Below are 23747 nucleotides of genomic sequence, written 5' to 3'. Positions count from 1 at the left end.
TACTACATGGAATAGTTACTACATGGTACACAGACTGTGAAAAATCCTGATTCCAGGGAGTTAGCTTGGAGTGCTAGTTGTGTCTCCACTCATTACCATAAATTCATTACAGAGTGACATCTGAGGTAGATTATTATATTATTATATTAGTCATTCTTTTATGTGTATACTCCTCAGCTCTGGACTGGAGAGGGACTCCTCTTCTCACTCAGAATTGACAATCATGAATCCTCTACTGAAGTTAGATCCTTTAGCCAGCTAAAGTCAAAAAGCTTGGCATCTGGAAAGGCCTATCATTTTTTCTCAATAGCCCAAGGATAAAGACACTCATCTAGAATGTAAGGGACCCTGGTTCAAATCTCTTATCTCCCTGATTTACACAAGGATTTGAATTGTGATGTCCTACTTTCCACAGAAATGCTGTAACTACTGAATTATAGACTATTTTAGCAAGGTACAGACATTAAAAAAGCTCAAGGCAGAATAAATCAAACCTATGTCGGTTTCTCTAAGTTGTGTAGATTATATTGGAAGTGAAAAGAACACATTTGCCCTTCATTGGGGGGGGGGGGGCAGAAGACAGGGGGCAGTCCCGCACACCTTCCAGCATGGCCTCTCTCCAGTGGTCGTCAGTCAGCAGCAGCTTGTGTGTGTGCAGGGGTGGGGGGCAGCTGTGCTTGCTCTAGTCTCAGGGGCTGGAGCCAGGCCCTTGAGGCTGAAGGAGCAGGCAGGACCCAGGGCTGAGAGCTGTGCAGTGCTGGGGGATGGGAGAGAAGAAGCCCCTGCCCCAGTCCTGGCCCCAGCCCCCCCAGACCTGAGCAAGCATAGCTGGGGGGGCACACAGGGGGAGAGCCTCTGCTCCCCCAACACTTTATAGCTTGGCAGACAGGGTCAGGCAGGAGCTGGGGCTGAGAACCACATGTGACTATCAGCTGGGCAAGGGTAGGTGGGAGCAGGGTAGGGAGAATGGATGCTCCCGCTGCACAGGTCCAACTCCAGCCCCCTCAGACCTGAGCAAGCACATCTGGGTGGGCTGCTCAGTGGGAAGCTTTAACTTCTCCCGCCAGCATTTCATGTTTTGCCTGATAAGGGCAGGCAGAACCTGGGGCTGAGAACCATGCAGCAGCAGTGGGTTGGGGGAGCAAAGTCCCCCCACCATGTGGCCCTCCCAGCTGTGCTTGGTTCCAGAGGGGCCAGGACCAGGCCTGCATGGTGGGGGCCTCCATCCCTCCCTCCACCAATGTGGCTGACAAGGGCAGGTGGGAGCTGCAGCTGAGAGCTACATGTGGCTATCAATTGAGTCGGGCAGCAATGGAGGAAGTGGAGGCCCCCACTACAGAGGCCTGACCCCAGCCCTAGTCCTGGCCCCGCAGACCCAAGGAAGCACAGCTGGTGGGGGGAGTCTGCATGGCAGGGGATCTCTGCTCCCCCACCCCCTCTCCTGCCACGCAGCCACTGCTGACAGGCAGAAGGCCAGGCTGGTGACAGAAGCATTTCTGGCTGTCTCTGTCACAGTCCAGGGGCAGACCGTTCCAGCACTTGGTTGGAGCAGACTAGTGGAGGCTAAGTCTACCATGCTGCCCTGTGCGGGAGGCAGTTAGGAGGGGACCCACAAGGGAGCCTGGGATGCTGAGAGGCTGTAACCTAACTTGAATTGGGAAGGGATCTGGTACAGAACTTCAATAGACTGGTCTAACCTAAACTGATTAAGTCTGATGCTCCGTCCATCCAGGCCTATCTTAGACCAGGTACACCATTTTTAAATCAGTCTATGTGTGCTGAACTTTCATTCTATTACAGGTTTAAACCAGTTTCTGATCACTTATACTGGTTTGTGTGTAATGTCTATACCTGACTTTTGATTCAGCTCTCTCCTCAGAGTAAAGTACTTACATTTCCCTGGGGCAGAGACTTGAATTTGGACTTCCTTTGTTCCTGTGGAGCAGCCCTCCAGTAGGAGTGGGGGACAGTAGGGGCAAGAAACTTGTGGTGTCAAAATGGATCTTATAAATTAATGGGATGGAATGGATGACTTGGTTACTTGGGACAGCAGGAGACTAGACTTCAACCCAGGAAGTCTCTTCCAGGCCTGCTTCCCAATTTCCTCTCAATAGGTAAGTGTGCTAACCATTAGGCTAGATAGTAATTCACACATCTCTCATCCAATTATTATTTAAGTAGCATGTGCAAAATGGGATAGCTTAAACAGGAGAAACTGGAAGTAGAATCAACTCAGCATACCTCATGTGACATAATAGTAATGGGTGTCTGTGAGACAGTAGGAGGGCTGAGTTCAAATTCCTGTTCCAAATCAGATCACAGAGGAAATGAATCTAGATTTCTCCTATCTGAACTGAATGCTCTAATCACTGGCCTATCCGCAGTATCCCAGCTTACCTGTTCTATATTTCCGAGAAATGAACATATCAAATTGCTCTCTCTATTATGCATACACATAATAGAGGGGCAACATTTCACAGCATGCAATGCTGGTCACAGCATTAACTCCCACTTCTCAGGTGGTTTTAGCCACACTGTCTCAGGCTTTATTATATCCTATGAAGCATTCTGAAGTGTAATATTTCAGAAGAGCACTGCTTGTCATGGCTTAAACTTACCAGTAAAGAAGGAATTCAAATTACACCCATTTTCCTGGTTTTGCTCCACCTCATTGGTGCAGTTTGTAGCCCTGTATTTTAAGGACAGCTGTGATGGGAAACAAAGCAATTTGTCTTTAAGGAAATGTAGGCGGCAATAGAAGAAGCCTCATCAATGTTGACTTTCTGAAAACCTACTGAATGAACATGTCTTACTTCTTGATTTTCCAGTGACCATACTGACTTTCTGCATTAATTAGCTTCACAGTCCTGAGACATAGCTGTAGGCTGCTGTATCTTGGCACTGAGTAGATGATTATTTTGATGTCCATAGTCTGGATTCCACTAGCTAGCCCATTGAACTTTATTTTGGTTTCCTTTGCTACAAGCCAAAAAAAGAAAGGATTTTTACAGGTGCTCAGTATTGGCACATCTTTCATTGATTTTAATGGAAGCAGAGTTAGATAAACATGAGTGGCTTGGGGTTTTATTGCACAAGTTTTCCCCTTTTTAACAACAAATACTTCCAATCTATAAGGGTCCCATATGAAGTATTACTCTCCCCTTGCAATATGTAGAGGTTCAAATTAATCTTCCAAAGGAGTCTTCACAGAAGGTCATGTTGTTCTGCTGATCTAAGCATAGGGTCCTAGATCCACATAATAGACAAAATTGGGTGCATAAAATACAACTTAGGTGGCATTTAGTTCAAAGTTCTTATTTGCAAGAACTCTGCATAGTTACCACCTAGAATCCTAGAGGTACCTAAGGTTTATAGAGACCTCAGTTTTCAGAGTTTAAAGTTTCCCAACCGCCTTTGCTTCTAGGCATCTCCACAGCCCACTGATTGAGAATGGTTGGTTTAATAGACCTAATGTGGTTTAGGGGACTGTATGAATTCTAGCTTTATTATGCTGAATTTCCAATTGATTCTGGCAGCTCAGTTGACTCCTCTATATCTGTTTTCTCATCTTATACAGGCACTTGTGAACATTAAATAGTTATTCTTTGTTTAGTGCTTCAGAAACACAAAGCCTTAAAAAATAACTCCATCATTTTCATGGTTACATTATGTTTAGTAGTATACTATAACTTAGTAAGCATAATGAGTTTAATTTTTAAAATGCATGTATTTATTATGAACTTCATTTCTCCTCTGGGAACCAAATACTGTTTAGTTTTTATGTGGACTTAGGCTTCAGCCTGTTAAAAGCCTCAGAAAATGTGAAGCTCTCTCTAATGTTTCAATTATAAAACTGTATATGTGGGAATATGCAAATGTAAATTAGCTTCAACACAATGATGTGATAATTAAAACTGATCTTTATTTTCTTTTTATACTTTTTCAACAACCTAAGAGACAAAGGTTCAGAATGGCACTGATGTGCTTTTACAAAGTGTAATAACAGGTCCTATCTAATTCACAAATTTAAATTTTTGTCAGATTCAAGCCTGGTTCTTGTTATGCATGACATTTGTGTTTTGAACACTGTCTCATCTTGTTCATTGATACCTTTTAGATTTCATTAACAAGTAAAGGAGAGGGCAGCAGTGTGAGTTTTTTCAATTAAGTTTTTACTGCAGTGTTGTAAGCATGTGAGTAAAGATTCCCAGCATATTTATTTCTTAGGTAAACAGCTGCATTGAACCTATACCCTAGCAGACCTGAAATTTGACCCCCCAATTCTGTTAACGTTCTTATAACATATAAATGCAGTAATAAAGGTAAGCACATGCATAAGTACCTTGCTAAAGTGGCCTTGTTCTATATTCTGAGAACCGATATAATCTACAATAGGCAAGAATAAATCACTTCAGGTCACTTTTCTGGAGGCAAATACTTCTGTTAAAATCATTAGTCTTTTGAGGGAATTGTGTTATTTTCAGAAATGAAACATTTCTATTCAGTACATAAAATGAATCCAATAGATATGTCTGTCTATTGAATAATTTTCCTTCAAACTGTTGGCATATTATTTGCAGTAGAGCAAAGAAATATTTTTATTTTTCTTTACGAGATGTTTGAGTTTTCACAGCACAGCATACCTCAGAATGACTTAATGGTTGTCAATAAGAATAAACGTGGGTTATTTGGAAAGCCTGTTGATCCAGGGAATCAGAATTATGGATATTGTCTTCATTGACCCAAAGAGAATTTCCACTTCATAAACAGCTCAATAATATTATTTCACTTGTGACAAATGCTGTAGTAGGTCTCTTCCTTTCTTTGAGGCTCAGTCTTTCTTCACTGAATCAGTTATATTCCATTCTTCCATAAATCTGTGCTCTTGAAACAGCAAACTGTTAAAGAAAACAGAACCTCCAGAGTCATTAGATCATACAACCTAATGTCCCCAAAGTACGCTACAAAGTAGTCAATTGAATGTTACAAGTAGAAATGTAATTATGAGCCTTTTATTTAGTTTTCAGCAATACCATAATATTGGAACATTCATCCTCTTCTGCATATGCAAATAAGCTTCTATATCCTCATCCTGAATCTAGGGCCTAGATCCTAGAACATATATTGTCCACAGTATGACCTACTGAAGCATATAGCAAACTCCAATATTAATACAGGTGTACATTATTTTAGATTTGAATAGCTTTAGCAGCCCAATTCTTAACGTAATGAGTCACTTTATTAAGCTGCATTTGTCTACTGCTGCCTGACCTGTGCTTAAAACCTCAATGGGACTTGCTCTAGAATTCTAATATAATAAAAGACTTAGTCTGTGTGTCTGTATCTGTCCACAATGTTTCTGGCCAACCGCACACGTGCCACCAAGAGTGGCAGTGATTGGCTGGATGGCCTGGGCTGCATGGACCCAAGTTTATGCTACTACCAGGGAAGTTTGGCAGCAGGGAACATGCCCCAACCACTTGAGCAGCAAGGCTTCCCCATACCTCCCTGCCTGAGGGCAAAGGAGTGCTTTGGCCATTAACAATTATGCCACCCCCACCCCCTCCCGCCTGGCCCAGATGCCCCCAGAACAGCCGTCAGGGAGGGGGAGGTGGCAGGTGGAGAGGGAGGGAGGGGAGCAGGGAGGCAGGCAGACATGGGCCAGGCAAACCCAGAGCAACCAGGGGGAGGGAAAGCAGGGCCACACCTGAAGCTGCATGGGGAGAGGGAGGGAGGGAGCGGGGCAGCTGCAGGGCTCTGTCCCCCCCCCCCTCCGCCCCCATTCTTGACAGGAAATTTGTTAGTTGGTATTATAATTGAATGAACAAAGAATGAGACAGTACCACCAATTGACATAGCCGAGTACTTAGTTTGGTAAACTTGAAAATACCGTCAACACACTTGGTGGAGGTGGAATAAGTCTGGTAAATCTTATGGTTTCCTTTGATGAATGTCACAATTTCAGATTGTAATGCATGGTAATATCTCATCACTGTGCCTCAGGGAGACAGTGTGGGCCAAGAAAAAAGAACAATAGCCTTGGGCTAGGGACAGAAATTAGAAGCTCAGTGCACATAAACCAGTTTCAAAATGGCTAAAAATGGTTTAAAGACAAACCTGGTTGAATGTAGTATCAGACTTAACTGATTTGGGTCAAACTGGTTTATGAAACTTCTGCCCCAGACCCCATCCTGGTTCAAGTTAAAATCAGAGTCCCCCAGCATCCCAGAACATTTTGCAGTCCTGAATCCCCACACCCTGAGACAAACACTGGCTGGGGGCTGGGCGACAGAAGGGTTTTAAATACCCCTTCCCCCACTCCAACTGTGAACTGAGTGGCTGCAACTGTGGACTACAAATCTCAAAAGGCACCTGGAAGCAGGAAGAGGAAGTGATGAGCAACCCCGCAGAGTTCTGCTGCTATGATTTTGGGCTGCAAATCCAAGAGACCTCAGGGACAGCAGGAAGAAGAAGTAAACATATAGCCCATGCTGGCTGTGCACCAAAGAGCTGTGCTTTAGCACCCCCTGACTTCTGGCCCGAGTCACTGCAGTCATGTGGCTGCATTTCCTGAATCAAAAGGTAAATGTCTGTTCACTTCTGTTTCAATTTAATCTCTGCAATTTAGACTAACCTGCAACAACTGAACCAATTCAGCCTCAGGTTTTTTGACTGCCTGTACTTAGCTCTCAAGTCTAAGATTTTGTCCTGGTTCTGCCATGAATTCTCATCATAATCCTGACGCAATATTTGCAAAATTTTGCTAAAAGGAATTACAGACAGCTTGCTTAGGTGCCTTCAGGTAACTACCTTTAGACACCCATATTTCTAATATACACATGAGGAAGCTGAGACCAGTGTGAATAAATAGTATCTAGTGACAGATTCATAGATATTAGGGTCAGAAGGGACCTCAATAGATCATCGAGTCCGACCCCTGATAGACCAGCCAACTTGTGCCCAGCTCAGGGAATCTATGGTTAAGGGGTAAGCCTCTATGTTGGAAAACAAAGAGTTAATGATCAGCAATCTAAACAGCTAGACTCTAGTAGCTTCCTAGGAAGCTGACTGACAACATATAAAAAAGAGGGAAGAAGCAGTTGGCATAGTTAGGGGCTAGTTACTTGAAGCAACAAACAGTAGGTTTTATCTGCATACAGTCTGAGGAAAAGGGGTTTGATACTACCTTTTGCCTTGACCCCGAGTAAGGCCTAAAAGAGAAAGTTGTTGTGGGGGGTGGGGGGGGGGAAGGGGCCGGGGGCAGCAGAGTTCTATTGGGAGTTGGCTTGGAGCTACTGGATTGAAAGACTCCCATGTGCTTCTTCACCTCTTGTAAAGTCCCCAAGTTCTCTGCCTGAAAAATGTATAGATGTCTAATATTACAGTCCTTAAATGGCAAGCAAACTCAGTTGGGGGAGGGGGGGCGGGGAAATACACACACACACACACACACACACACACACACACACACAATGCCACAGTTCTTATTCATTGCTATGTGGCAGAAAATGTTAATCCAGCCTTGATTAAAACTGCTTAGGAAAAAAAAAATCTAATAAACTAAAGAAATCCGACTGTTCAACTACTGTCTGCTTCATAAAAGTCTAATTTTAATCAGCATCCAGCTGTGTCTAATTAAAAAAAAAAACCAACATTATTTCCCAATAATGCCATTAGTGCTTTTCTACATGTTTAATCTATATAATGTTCATGTTGCCAGTCCTTCAAAGACTTCACATCTTTGGGGGAAAATCCACAGATACAAATGCCAAGGCGCATTTTCATACCAATTATATGCTAAAATGTCAAGGCAAGGGTAATAATCAAGCATACAAACAAATTATGGAGGGAACCAAAATTATGACTCAAAAAAGTGGGGACTAGAATCCAAACTCTAGTCTGGCTTTCTTGATGGTTTCCTTTTTTGGTGATAAAAGGTACAACCTCCAGTAAAAGCCATGAAATCTTTCAGAAGGATGCCAATAGAATTCTACAGAAATGTAGTAGGATCTGTTACAAGCACCGCTTCTATTTGAGCTGCTGCAAGTGCACGTGCTTGCATGTGTGGACGCGCCCAAGGAGTCTAACTAAATTTGGTGCACTCTCGCTCTTATTTTAAAACTAACCAAAACTTGTTATTTAGGGTGAAAACAAATATTGCCTAGTGTCTCATTTGTGACACCATGATATTTATTATAGCAGCACAAGCGCTGGCCAAATATACATCAATACCGTTTGTTGCACCACGTTAAAAGAAGTTCAGTAGTGCAACAAAAAGTAGTAATAAACTCTGCCACTTTATTGTGGCAGACATCTATTACCTTTGTGATGCTTTCCCTGCTTGGGGTTGGTGTCTGGCCGAGTGGGGAAATTTGGGAGATCACATCACCCCTTCTCCTGCACCATCAACACAGGACAAGGGTGTTTTGCCCAGCAAAGTGGATCAACTGTCCCATGTCTGCTTCTAACCTTAGGGCCTGGTTACACCTCATGTTTTGAGCTGCACAAATGTTGATCAGTGTTAGTGCTAGCTTGGAGTAGTCACGCCCTTAGTTTAGAAACCTTCTCTGACTGTCTGCCACCTGCACAGCTGTGACTTGCCACTAAAGGCCTGGTGAGCAGGGCAGGGGTATAAGAGATCCTGGGACACTGGAGGGCTTCAACTTGAGTGGCACATTTGTGGGGAGCGACCACACCTTAATGGAATAGAGACTGGGTAGTGCAGATCAGAGAAAATCGTATCCTGGAGTGGCATAACTTTGAGCTCCATGAGTGCTTACAGCCACTTTTAAGTGTTAATATAGAAACAGTTTCAGGGGTCACCCAAAAATTACTATATAATAAGCAGGGATCCTGGTTTTCTCTGATTAAAAAAATCCCCAATTTTCAGATTACAAAAAGTAACCCCAAATCCACATTTTTCTGTGATTAAAATGAAACACTGTTTTATATTTACAAATATATACATATATACACACACCCCTATTATATGCTAAAGTGTCAAGGCAAGGGTAATAATCAAGCATATGAACAAATTATGGAGGGAACCAATAAATAAATAAAATAAAATAAATAAGTGGCATTGCATTTCATGTTAATCATGGAAATGTGGATTTTGGGTTACCTTTTTAATCCAAAAAAATTGGAGATTCAAAAAAAAAAAAAAAAGGAGAAAACCAGAATCCCTGGTAATAAGGCCCTTAGATAAACTTAGCTCTGTAATGGCAGATATATTTATTTTCTTTTTTTCTTGACAGATTCATACAATTACTACTCTCCACTGGATTTCTCTCTTCTTCTGTTTCCAATCTGCAGGAAACTTAAAGATTTGCAGGAAACTTAAAAAAGTGGCATAACTGTTAATGGCCAAAGCATCTGTTTGTCATCAAATAGATAAGCAGAGAACGACAGTGGAGTGAAGTAAGTTTTAAGATATAAATATGTAATACACACTGCATAAATTAGAATAAAGTGTTGCAGCACTTGCTTGTAGACATCTGAGGTTTTTCTTTGGACAATCCAAGTAACATTTTCAGCACATCTGGGGACTTCATTACACCATGAATTTCCCTCCCAAAAGTCAGGAGTGTGCGTGTGCGTGGTTCCTAAATTCCCTAACTGCCCTCTGGGTGTGGTATAGAGCGCCAAGGAGGACCTCAATTTGTGAAGATAGCATGCTTCCCCTTATCCAGGAAGGTACAAAGCCCACAAAGTTATCAGAATGGAAGTATGACAAGTCACCCTGCACCCCTCCTCCACTTGCTGGCCAATGAGATACAGAAAACCCAAGGAAAGCTCTCTTTCCCTTGCAGGGTCAATACATTATCTTTGTAGTTAAACCAAACGTCATTTCTGCTCAAACAGGGAGGAAAGAGGGTGTTTGCAAATGACAATATAAGCCATTATTAGGGGTCCATAAGTACTACAGGATTAAGAGAGAAGCAGTGGTGTTTCACATGTAATTGAGCATGCATGCACGTGTGTGTATATGCATTAACGAGAACTTTCAAACGTGTCCTTCCCCCAGCTACAGGTTGCCTTGATCTGCAATTGCCTTTGTTCACAGAAAAACTAACCTGTAACAGATAAGAAATCTTCAGTGCAGTGTTCAGAGAGGATATTTCAACAAGCACAGGGAAACTTGGGTAGGTCTGTTGCTGTGTTAATTAACTGCTGCCGCTAAGCAGCATTTCAATGCAATGTGAATAAAAGCTTTGGCCCTCATGACACTGTTTGATATTATCAGACAGCTGAAGAAGTAGAGATAAGGGATCTATAAATTAAGTGAACTCTATTTTTAGCAGTGATTAGAGAAGACTAAATGGAAACCCTGAATGCTAGAATTTAGATACTGATACAAAATTAAAAAAAAGATACAAAAGAACAAAGTGAATGCACCACTATCTGAGGGGAGAGACTCTGAGTTTAAGCCCGAGTATATTAAAGAATCATAGCTTAGGGGCTGAAACAGTCTGCAGGGAGGAAAACTGACAGGAGAGATGTATCAAGAATCACAGCACCACCTTTATAGGCATCTTAGAAATGGGAGTATTGGTGAAATAATTAGTCTTCTGGAAACAGCAGGGGGAGAAAAAAACCAAAAAAACCAAAAAAAAGCTTTTTAGCGGGTACAGTGTAAAGAAACAAAGGCAGAACTCTCTCTTTGGAATGAGATTACAGTTCCTATACAATGCCAAATAAATCTAATGAAATTATAGATGACAGGAAAACTGATTTACCAGGATAATGCATACATTAGCTTCAGCAGTTAATCTTTGAATCATTAATAGTAAACGAACGAACAAATGAACATGGGCATTATGAGGATGTAAGAAGATGGGACTAAATGGCCAATCTACATCAAATTGAGTATTTCATCTTGTTCTTTTGCCTGAATTTCCTCTCCACCTGTGAGCTATGATGTCAGCTGTCCAGATTCACTAACTTATCAACAAAACTCTGATTACTAAGTATTTCTTAGACGAGTATAGAAAGGGGAGATCTTATGCCAAAAAGATCAAATCCAAAGTTCATTTAAGGAGACAAAGCTTCACTGAAGCAGGACCCTAGAAATTATGAGTTGCACGGCATGTACATAAAAATACAGAGAAAAACCTAACTGCTAAATATTCATAAGAATTTAAAATAGTCTTAAATCTTAAACTAATAACCATGTAAATTACCTTACAGGCACATGGACTCAAGCTACTCAAATATTGCAAAGCAATCTGTGCAAATTAATTTGGGTTCCAAATAATTTTCTGTTTTGATTAGCCAAGTTCCATTTAGTTACTTTCTATTTGCAAATATTTATATAGCCCATGTTTAATGTAGTCCCCCACAACTGGCAGACAGAAAAGAAATGACTTGTCAGACAAATACCTGAAATTACACCTGGAAAAAGTATTCATTTGAACACTCATTTGAACTTCAGTAACCTGGGTAAATCATTCTGGATATCCAATCAGTGAGCAGAGACGGGTCAGTGTTGCAATTTAGTCTTACTGGGTTCATCCACATGTGCACTTTATTGTGGAGCACACTAATAAGTTCAGCAGTAAAGTGTCACAATCTACATGTGTGCTGGTATTAGGGCACAGTAGATTAACTCCACCATAAAATAGTACAGTTCAGGACAGTACTATCTTACAGCAGAGTACTTATGTGCTATCAAACATGTGTAGACTGACAGAGGCTGGGTGGGACACGAGGGTGCTTAAGTGTGGGGGCTGCTTGCCGACTAGCCCCATACTGTAGCACACTCGTGCCCCAGCCAGCCCCAACACTACCACCTGGAGCTGAATCCCTGAGCCTGCTGCCAACCCAGGGCTGCTCTACCCTGGCTCTAAATGCTGCAGTTCCAGATGCACGTGTAAACACAGCTTCGGGAACAGCCGACTCCAGCATGAACTGGGCCAGAGTTTATTTCATCGCATTAATTACTCATGTAGATGCATCCATTGTTTATGGTTTTGCTGTTTGCTATGAATTCTTCACACTATAGTCTGATGATTATTCATCCAGACTGTCTGTTGAACAGTTATAGTCCTATAAATCAGGATCAGTTCATAGGCACACAATAAGAAGAGGGTTAACTTTGCAGTGCTGCTCCCAGCATGGCGAACCTGAGAACAAAGAATTTATTTTCTGAGACAAACTTAGCAGTTACCCTTCAGCGCCACTGAAGTAAACCAACAACATTGCTCAATGACATGGTAATTAGCCCAATTTTCCAGAACTGACCCCTACAATAAGGAGAGCTATAGCTTGTTGAACACCCTGAAAGTAGAGTTCACATGTATGTATGTTAAAGTCACTTTGCATGGAGTGGATATTCTTATTTTGTTCACATGGCCAGCAGAGTGCAGTACATTTCTACATTTTAAACTAGTTTCATTGAACCATATTCTGACAGCCTGATCCCATAACCTTCAAAAACAATAGCGTAACTCAAGCAAAATTAATTTAGCAAAATAAGCTGAGCAATACTATGTACTGTTTTGTGTCATCTCTCTGGAACTGAGACCACTACTTACCTTTGTTTTAGACCCACACACAGTTTCTAAAAAGCAGCATGATGTGCTCTAAAAATCTCTCCTATGGACATAGCTAGTTCTATCATGAGCTGGGATCCTGCTTTTCTCTGATTAAAAAAATCCCCAATTTTCAGTTTAAAAAAAGTAACCCAAAATACACATTTTCTGTGATTAAAATGAAGCATCACTACACACACACACACACCCGCCCGCCCCTCTAAGTGGTGTTTCATTAAAAAAAAAATTATCACAGAAAAATGTGGATTTGGGGTTACTTTTTTTTAAAGTGAGAAATTGGGGATATTTTTTTTTTTAATTAGAAAAAAACAGGATCCCTGTTCATGATATTATTGTAAGCAAGCCTAATAGGTGTACTGCATATTGTACAAGTTCTGTCCATGTCCTGTATGGATAGATAGAGAATGCAAGAAATAGTCATGGCAGAGAGTAGTTGAGCAGGTGCATAGTGCTGCCAGTTCCTGAAAGTAGGTATTTGCCAGTCTTGGTACTTTTCACAGCTATCAAAACATCACTAGGCAATCTATCCAGTATTAAATGTTGTAAACTTATACAACAGTGACTTAATCCAAATGCTTTATTGGTAGATCTAGGAAAGATTGGTAGATTTAGCAGTAAAATCATACATTTGGCAACACTGTGAGCAAAGGCATAATTCACCACTCTCAAACCCATAAATTCAAAGAACTTGAGAGAAGGATCTTTCACCCCAGGCAAGCTAGCACTTTCCTGGGACTTGTCACCATTCCCCTTGACAGGATACCTTTTGGGTACAGGCAATTCCAAGGAGCAGCATTAGCTTCAGGATGCATCAGAGGTATAACTGGCCAGTTCTGGGACCTGGGTGGTGTTGGCAAATGCAGCAGTAGCCAGAAGCTCCCTGCTGCTAGGAGAGAGGTCTCCTTTTCTTGCCACTGCTATACATTAAGTGGCCAAAAAATCAGTTTTTGGAGACCAAAAAGAAGGTGACATCTCCATTCTCCACACAGCAGCGAACCTCTGCCACTAATGTTTCTCTCTCCTCCCCACCTCCAGCCCTGGCATTTTGTGGGGGGGAAATGGGCAGGTTACTCATTGCCCAGCTTCATTCTGGTGCTCCCTCTCCTCTTAAGTAGCAGTGTTTCCTCCCTTAGGTTCTGGTCTGCATAAGTCCTGTGCCCTATTTCCCACCTGTCATTACATTACTGGCATGCATAACTACTGGTTTCTAAGGATAGTTCTTTATATTCCATTACTCTCGCTTGTGTCATTATTTTAAACTTGCATTGTCATTGTATTTAGGAGTCCTAGACATATACCAGGACCCCATAATGCTATGCATTGCACAAAGGAAAAGCAAAAAATGCCCTGCCCTAAGAACTTACAATCTAAATAAAAGGCAAGAGACAACAGCAGGATACATATAGATAGGCAAATACCAGACCTTATCGAGCATCATGATAGACTGACTGCAGTAGACCACTGGCCTAACTGAATTTCTGTAGGCATTTCAGAAGGAAGTATAAAAATTATTTGAAGGAAAACTGGTTTTGCAGACATTCATGAGGAGCTCTAGCCAATGTGAAACTGGAATCTCAGAATTCTCACTGATTGGGGAAAGTAATCATGGACTCTCTCCAAGGACTTTTTCACCTGTTCATTTGCTTTGCTCCTCCTGCATCTCACAGGAGAGGGAATAATAGTTGGAATTTAGTCAGGACACCAAGGCCCATAGTGTTTCCCACCTATTAAGCATTTCAGTTAAGTGAACTTAGGTGATTCTATTTCACCTAAAGTCCCAGAAAAATCTATCTGCTTTTGTAATAAACATTCATCTTCCCCTTATACTGGGTCACAAGAAAGCAAGAAGGAAGAGGAGGAAGACTTATTATGAACTTAAAATATGTTGCTGAATACTGTGCATATTTTCTGGAATTTATTTTACTTATATGGTATGTGTAGTCTCTACAGGTAGGTAGCATCAAGCTGTATTTAGGCTTATAATCCTTAAATTTATATCAAATACCACAAAGCATATAAACATATTTCATGCATGCTATAATAAAGCCAGGATTGCATAACATAATAATGATGTTAGTGTTACTCTCTAAACAATGAGATTTGCACCCAAGAGAAGCAATTAATAAGAACTGGCACTCGACATGGGTGTCTTTAATGGCCAATCAAATAGACCCTTGCAGGTATGATCCAAGGCCCGTGAGCCAGAACCAGGCAATGACCAATTTACATTTTAAAAGAGACCTGTAGAAAGCATAACACCTGACTATTTGCGTTATTCAAAGAAGGACATTATTCAAAATTGGAGAAGTGTGCGAGGGATTGTAGCCTTAGGATGTGTCTGAAATAATGTATATACTCCAAGGGATAACTGGAACAGGAAAGACTTCTGGTCCAGAAAACAGATACAAATGGGGGGGAAGGAAGTTATACATAGGATGGGGTCCCTAAGGATGGCCATGATCTCCTAAGGCCCCTCGACTGTGCCAATTTGGCCCAATGGGCACCCTCAGTTCTCGCCCGCCACATCTTGATGAAAATATAATATAGGGAGGCTGCCTTCACGTCCGGTCAGACACGGTCCTGATGGACTTCTCCAGATCCCATGTGGATCCTGTTTCAAAGGAAATGTTTTGGGGCACCCCAACTTTATGGGCTATCTGCGTGGCTCCAAACCGCCCCCTTACCATGCCCCAAGCCTTGCAGATGGTATTCACACAACGTCCCTCCAAGGCCTTGGTTTTACTCCGCCTTGGGTTGTCACTGGACTCTCTCTAGCCCTGTCTCTGTCTTTGTGCCCACACTGGTGCCAGGGTCCCCACACCCCAAATACTGTGCCCTCTCTGGCACCGGGGTCCCCGTGCTGCAGAGGGCCCCCATAGAGGCATCCTTCCCCAAGCAGCCTCACCCAAACCACTGGCGGTTATGAAACAAGAAACGAAACATAAGCCACTGGGCTATAACATAATGCATACATTTCTATTGTGTTCCAACCCTTTAAAAGAATCAAACTTTGCCCCTAGCATTTCCCAGAAACTAGACTCATGCTCAGGCCTCTTTCCCTAGCTCCTTCTAGGAGGGCTCCTACCTGCTTGGCTGCTGGTAGTGAAATATCCTCCCTAATTCCAGCCTGGGGATTTATAAGGTCCCAGGCCCCTGCCCTTTCCAGTCAGCTGACAGGTCCAGGTCCAGGCTAATTTGCTTTCTAGCCTGTTGCTCTGATAACCTGCACCTGGGCTCCTGCCTGTCTCTTCGGGCTCTCCCCAGGCGGTTTCTCCTCTTCTAGGAGCAGACAGTTTAGTGCCCTGCAACAGTCCCCAAGAATCCAAAGGATAACGTATGTAAATAACCAGATAAGAAACCATACTTAAGCCTTGCCATGGGAGCAAGTGATTGTCTTTATTTTTCCCAGGCATAGAGGATGATTTTAGGCTTTCAACCAGTAGGCTGAGTATTCTGGCTGGCAGAAGAAGCTGCAGGAAGTCCTGACAGAAAAGTCAGAGCACTACATGGTTTCTAACATATTGAACCGAGATGTGAAAGCTGAATTCTTAGAGCTTAGATTTTAAGGTACAGGGATAAAGTAAAATCATTGTTCTGGTGTTTTCATTTGTTTGTCTATTCCTATATTTCTGTCCTGTATCTCAACATATCATTACTGATTTCTTGTATTTGCTCTTGTTTTTATAATAAATCCTTTTGTTATCTTTTATAACTTACTATTGTCAGTGGTAAGTGTAATTTTGGAGCATTTGAGCATACAAAACGACCTTTTCTAAGGAAGGAGGGGTCTAGCATTCCAGGTGCATGACCAGGCAAGGATGTGTTTCTTCTAGCTGGCAAAACCTAGGTGGGTACAGCTGAGGCACCGTAAGTCAGGAGGTGACCTGTGGGACATCTCAGTCTGTTCTCAGTGGTGAGACAGCAGATGGCAATGAGAGGTTTGGGGCTGAAGAGCTGCCCTGAGAGTGTGAGAACACCCCAGGAGTGTGTTCTGGCTGAAAGGTTCATCTGAGTAAATCTGGAGTCATGGTGTGTCATAGGACCCAACCAATTTTTGCATTAATTTTTTTTCAGGGACCTGAACAGGGTGGAAGAGAATTACACTTGGGTTTCTATCTCCACTTATGTACCCAATAGGCAGAATAAGATCTATCCTTAGGTGTAACATGGGATTTTTAAGGGCACAGACAGATGGGCATGGCTGCTTTAAAAGTGCTTGATCACACAATAATCTGAACCCTCATTATATGCCGACAGATGTTCATCTGTCAGCATGTGCTGGGAGCAGGGTTGGGCTGATACAACCCAGCCCCACCACCAGTGATGTCTTCAGAATGGGAGGGGAGAGAGTTCTATCTAGAGTTTGCCCAGCCTGTGCTGGAGGGTGGGGAGGCTGGATTGGGGCCAAAGTGGGAGGGCTCCAATCTTCCCCCTCACCAACCCTCCAGCACAGGCTGGACAAACCTCAGACTGAGCTCCCTCCCCTCCCTTTCCCCCCACCCATTCTGAAAACAGCACCAGAGCTGAGAGGGAGGTGGGGGGCAGGACTAGGGGTGAGTGGCTGCAGAAAGGCAGGCACTCCAAACTGGAGCTCAATTCCCCAAACCCAATAGCAAATGTCTGTTGGGTTGCAGGGAATGTTGCAATTCATGGCACTTCCTGCAAAGTGCCATAAGTTTCAGCAGGGAGCTCTACATCTGTCAGTGCCCTAAATTACCACTATAGTGTTGCCTTACAGTCTGAGAGCAGATATTTCCTTAACAAATATTAAATCACTAGTTTGTTACTAGCTTGCAGGTAGACTGTCACTACCCAACAGTGGCTTAGACTTGTAGAAACTCTGCTATCAAACCAGGCTTAACCCTAGTTTACTAATAAGACTTTGATGTGATCTTGAACTATCTTAGTGCTCAGTGGGTGTGTCTACATGTGCATTTACACCGGCTTAAATTTACTGCACAGTAAGTGGGAATAGGCCAGTGCCTACATGTGCAGGCATTAAAGCACATGCACTCTGTGTGTGGTCTTCCACACACACAGTGTTACTGTGCAGTAAGGTGCCTGCACATGCATTACTGAACAATAACTAATCAGGTGTAAGTTTGATACCTGCATGATGTGCACCCATACTGCACAGTAGTTTCAGTTACTGCGGGGTAAATGTGTACATGTAGACACGCCCAGTGAAAACATTGTATAGCATTGCTTGGTCCCACAGGTAAGACAGTAAAAGATATCCTGTGACTAAAGGGTTCATTTCCTGGGTGTAAGCATTAGGAAGCATTGGGTCCTTCCTGTCTTGTTTATCCCTATTTTGGCAACTGGACTATCATGGTAGACACCATATAAAGCACTGTAACAAACTATAAGGATTGCATGTACAATTCCACAGCAACAGATCTGTTCAGGTCCAAGATGTTTATTTGTGTGAAGTATTCTGTAGAGCGCATAAAAGATTCTGAGCAGAAGAGTAATGGAGTGAAGTTTGCACTAGTGACCCTTTCTTATCTAGGGATAATTGTGCCATTATCTCTATCAATGAGGTATACACTTCCTTGTATCAAAGAAACAGAACCCTCTTTTTATTTAACTTGGAAGGGTGCAATATTTAGTAATCTCATGCCTGCATGAAGAATTAATTAGCAACTCCTAGGATATAGTCAGCTTATGAACTATGTATTTGGAGTTCAAGCTCTTCAAAAAGAGCCAACAGAAAAGTGAAGCTTAAATTGTCATTCATCAAAAAGATAATGATGCTTTAGGACGGCTGTGTCATTTGATCACTAGCCCTTGTATTAGTGCCTTTAAGTACTACTTTGGCCAAGTGTCAGGGTTAGCAAACAATGTGTAATTTAAATCTTCCAAGTAGATTGGACAGGAATGCACGCCAACTAATCAGTTCTATGGAGAAATAAGAAGAAAAAATCTTGGCTTAGAATCAGATTTCACCCACGTATCACTAACACTGACTTTGTTCTGTAGATGAGGAATATTTACATATAGTGTATCCTACACTAGGGTTTTTACAGGTTATCAAGCTGCTAGATCAGAATGTTTAATTTCTTTGGATTGAATGTGTTTTTCTGCAATTCAGCATTTGGTTTTCAAAATATAACCTACAATTTCAAACTTATCTCAGTTTTGTGATAACTTGCAGTGAATGTCTTGTTTCTGGGAGAATACATGGAAGAAGGTGGGGTTTAGCAGTAGGATATTAATAGAAAAAACTTCTAAATGACCTTACTTGTATTTGAGAGCATGTCATCATTTCTATCCTAGGTTAATATATCTCCTCATTCTTGGATTTAAACAATGCACTTTCAAAAATATCAAAGGTTTCTATAGCTATGTAAGATATGCCACCTCAGATATCTGTGAATATAGACATTTGGAGCCTAGGTACCTACTACATACATCCATGTGCAGAATTGGGCTGTTTCATACCTACTTGTATGAACCAATGCAGGATAACAGCTAACTACATGGACCATTCCAACCTTATCACAAGAATCCAGTGATAACAGAGAGTAAGAACTCTTCTGAGAAGTGATAATTTGAATGCCTATTTTATACTTGGTCCAAAATTCTGCTATGAATCTGGATAAGTAAGAATGTGACCAAGAGATAAATTGCAAACCTTGCAGAGCTAGGCCTTCTGAAATCCTAAAACTGTTACTGTTCATTAATATATTGGGCTGTGCCCATCCTGCATCATTCCTGCCATTTAGGACTTGTCTATATCATGTCCCTGGAACCCCAGAGAGTGCTCCTGAGAAGCAGGCCCCGTGTTCCTACTCCTGCTCCACACACACCAAACCCAGAAGTGAGGTGGTGAAGCTAAGGGCACCTCAGCTAGAGAGCTCTTCTCCAGAGTAGAGATTGCTGTCTCCAGCCTGCATGAGAATGGCAGTAGGGGGCACCTCATGTTCCAGATTTGACACATGTAGAGTGCAAATGCGGGAGGCAGGATGTGTTTTTTGATGGTACTCTCAGGAGCACCATGGAAAGCACTATAGACACCCCTTAGGGAAATTTTTTATGGTAACTGAATAGGACAAAAAAAAAATATTCTTAAAAAGTGGTTGGATCTGTTGTTTTAGATCAAATCCTGCTAGACATGTTAATTAATCCATTATTAAATTAATCCATTGTGTCCAATAGGACTGTATCTACAATGAATAGCATTTGGCCCTTTGCCTACAAGCAGTTTTAATTAAAAGCTTGATTTAAGCTTCAGTGACTTCTTATGGAAGTTTTCAGGAACTTGTTCTATTAGGAAACATTATTATATAACATGTTTTATAATTAAAATATCTAATAGGGATATTTGTGAAAGCAGCATGTATGTTGCTAAGGATTCATCTGTTTTTCTAGTTTATGCCTCACCTAAAGTCAACTGAGAATTGATTACTGTAGAGATGAAGGTCATAAATTGTAACTGTAAACTGAAATAAAGACTATTAGATTTGAAGCCACACTAGTGCTAGAAGACTGATCTTAACTCCCTACCCCTCACTTCAGAAAGAGACAACAGTTCTGTAAATCAAAATGGTTGTGTAACAGGGTCCCACTCCAGGTGTGGCTGTGATGCCCCTGGAGCCCCTCTCAGCCCATATCAACTTCACTCTCTTTGAGAAATCTCCCTTGCCCCTTTCCTGCCACACCTTGATATATTTATCTTTTAGAAAAAAGGAGGCTGCCTCTGGGCTCCCCAAGACTGGTCTCACACTCATGAACATGTGTGTCCATACTCATTACCTTACGGGCCAATCATGCAAGCTCCATTCTCCCCAGTAACCATGTCCATGCCTTACAGATCTTTCCAGTTGTCATTTAGATTGTAGCAGAAAGCCCCCTTTTCCTCTTGCCTGCATTTGCTCTCCCCTCTTTGGATATTTTTCTCTTCTTCTACCTTTTCTTCCTTCCTCTTTCTTTCAGTATAAGATAAGGAATTGTGTTTTAAAGGTTGTATGTGTGTATTTTGTATCTCCCCTTGTATTTTGGTATTTTTATCTATTTGTGTGCCATGGCATTACTCTTGTAGCTTATATTTTATGCTCCTCACCTTTTAACTAAATGTGTTTAGTTTCAGAAGTAAGTTATACACTGTAACAATGTTAACAAGGGCAGGAATTAAACTGCTGCTTCCCTGTATCAGGCAGGCCCCTGAAAGAGCCAGTGAATCAGTGATTGAATGGTAACAGTAGCAGGCAGCAATTAACACCTAGGAAAACCTAAGATCAACCAATGGAAGAAATCAATAGGAGACAATGTAGCAACCAGGAATTCTCTAAACTTTACTGTTCAAGGGCTAGAAGCCCTGGTCTGAGTTAATCAACACCGGGGACCAACTTTTGGGCTGAATATCTCCAGATCAACTGCTCCCAGAGCCCTATTCAAAATTCATCAATGGACTCCCAAACCTGCACCTCATGCGGACGACCCCTGGGGCTGACAGGTGCCATCCAGTAGCCACCGAGGGGGAAGTTCCACAAGGGTCAATAACCCCTGGATTGAGCAAGCCTGAAAACTGGGGAGTCACCAAAGTCTGCCATGGACAGATAAAAAGCTGTGAAAAGTGATCTTCAGGGGCACCCTCTTGATCTCCAACTTGACCAGCACCCAACCCGTCCAGCCAGAAGGACCAGTCAGTGACCCCCTTCTGGAAGATAACACCATGCTGAAAGAAGCCTCGACTGGCCATCAACGGCAGACTCCAGCACCTGTGGGATAGGTATACCTGACTCTTGTAGCTCACTACTGTGTGTGTGGGGGGGGGGGGGGGGGGCGGGGACCAGCCCCAAGGTTTATGATTTAACTTCATTACAGTGTTTCAATCCACCTAATAAACCAGAATTCAAAGGATCCCGCGTTGAACATTTGTAGCCAACAAAATAGGCACCCTGTCTGACGCCACTAGGCCACCTTAGGTCTTTACTCTCTTGTTGGGTCCCTGGCCTACCAGCTTCTGCTCCAATACTCTGGCTGGTCCCTCTTTGGGTTGTGGGCCCTCTAGCCCTGTTTCTGCCCCTCTTGGGCTCTTAGCTTCACCCCTCCCAGGCTGTGGGGGCTGTGGGCCCCCCTGACTTTATGATCTACTGCTCTTTGGGCTTTGGGCTGTTTAGCCATATTTCTGCCCCTCTCAGGCAATGCTGTACTCCCTGGCCCCTGTCTGTGCCTCAAGTCTGACCTCTGGCAGGGCTCAAGATGGTCACGTGCCTCTCTGGCAGTAATGAGATCTCCAACCACTCCTTCCCAGTCCCACCCAGACTGCAGTTTTAAAATATAGACAAGTATAAGCTGTAACACAAACTGCCTCACTCTGGTCATATTCCCTTACAAAGCATTGAAATCATACTTGCAGGGCCCTTGCCAGTTCAGGAGACAGCCAGGCAGTCCTCTGCAGCCCCTCAGCTTAGAAGCTCCTTCCCCTCCAGGCTGCAGACTGCCTGGTTTGGCCCAGGCCCAGGCTTATATGCTACTCAAACCTTGCCCACATTTGGTCAAGTGACCTATCAGCTGGCCTGGCCACAAGGTTGTTTATTAACTCCAGCCTTGCCATCTGCCCTTATCTGGTTCACAAGAACTCTTCCCTTAAAGAGCCCATTCCACTTTTCTGTAACAGGGTAAATGTTCCCTGTTACAAGTTTACGCTAAAGTCACTTTGTCAGGCATTACATTAACCTATTACAAGTACTTCTTTAAACTCACTTTTGCTGTAATGCCTACAAAATATGCAACAATAGCTAGCCAGTTGGTGGGCTCTGACTATAGACATAGCTCATGGAGATCTATTAAAAATGCATATTTTGCTGCCACCTTCTGTACTACCTCCCCAATTTCATTTATTCAACCATTTTCCTCTCACACTAAAATTATAAGTCCTTTTTGGCAGGGCTAATCCTTTATCACATGTTTCTACAATACAAAACAGTCTGATCTCCTGAGTGGGGCCTGTTAGGTGTTACCACAATTCAAAATAGTTGTAGTCTAGTCACAAGTATGTCACTCAAAGTCCTGTGGGGATGCTGTATTAGTTATACAGTAGAATGCAGCAAGGCTTCTGGATACAAAGAACAAGATTTCTGCTTTGTTGAAGAAATGAAGGCATATTTAAGGACTCTGGAGAATCTTTCAATCCTTTTAAAGTGTTTTTATTGGAGGGGGGGGGCACCCCCTCTGGGATTTTCATTCAGAAAATCTATCAAAGTAAAACATAATTCTGCTTAGAATCCTTTGGAAAGCCCATATATAGGTTGATTTAGGTGCTAATTTTGCCCCTACAGATTTAAACTTGTAGACCTAGGGCCTTGTCACACATTACGGTTAGCACTTGTTAACTGTACTTAATGTATTAGCATGCAAGCATTCAAGCAGTAAAACATGCTAAGTGTCATTGTAGTACATTAAAGTTAGGACTTTTTCCAACAAGGAGTATCTCCATATCCTATTATCTAACATGTGTTGACCTAACTAACATGTGTTGACTGTTCCACAAAGGTAATACAATCAGGTGGTGCCAAGGCTGGGACCAACAAACAGCTTTTTGTCATTCCAGCCCCAGCACTGCACCATAGCCAGTTCAAGAGTCCTGAACTGGATCCAGTGTGGTGGAGGGGTTCAGACTGTAAGTGCTGGTTGTCCATCTGAGCCTTCCCACCACACTGGAGTCTTGAGCTAGGTCCAGTGCCTTGGGAGGGATAGGACCAACAAACAACTGATTGTCAGTCCCAGCTCTCCCACTATACTGGAGTCAATTCAAGATTCAAGTAAGGTAGGACAACTGGGGATGACAAACAGCCGACAACAAACGTTGGGGGGGGCATTTTAATTGGAGCGGCTCTCGGGGTCCACAGCTCATTTGTCAAGCTTTAGTTAAAGCATCCACGCTGCCATTTTGAAACAAGTGTTCTGATTAGAATGCTCCAGCAGAGTCTGAATCTGAACATGTTCTGATCAGAAGGTGTCAGACCATGTGTAAAAGTGCCCTTAGTGTTCATTGTTACAATGCCTGCTAATTCTCTAAAGGATACTAACTGGGGCTACAACTAAATTAAATGGTTTCATTTTCTTAATCAAGTACAGACTGAAAAAAAGTGATACTTTCCCCCTCTCCCTTTCTATCGTACCTGATAGTACATTGGTAACAAATGGTAAGAATGTGCCCTCAGTTGAAAAAGGGTTATGTGCCTT

At 42.4% G+C, this 23747-nt stretch overlaps 1 long non-coding RNA gene across 1 annotated transcript; it reads right to left on the bottom strand.

Moving 5' to 3' along the window:
• Positions 1 to 3905: 3905 nt before the first annotated feature.
• LOC109284110 (uncharacterized) lies at positions 3906 to 21980 on the bottom strand. The gene is made up of 2 exons (XR_002091432.2): positions 21913 to 21980; positions 3906 to 4898 (listed from the first exon to the last, which is right to left on the bottom strand). It is a non-coding gene; the product is annotated as an uncharacterized LOC109284110 (long non-coding RNA).
• Positions 21981 to 23747: the final 1767 nt, after the last annotated feature.

This window comes from Alligator mississippiensis, chromosome 1 (genome assembly GCF_030867095.1).
Source record: "Alligator mississippiensis isolate rAllMis1 chromosome 1, rAllMis1, whole genome shotgun sequence".
Taxonomy (NCBI): Eukaryota; Metazoa; Chordata; order Crocodylia; family Alligatoridae; genus Alligator; species Alligator mississippiensis.
This window is presented reverse-complemented; position numbering and strand designations above follow the sequence as displayed.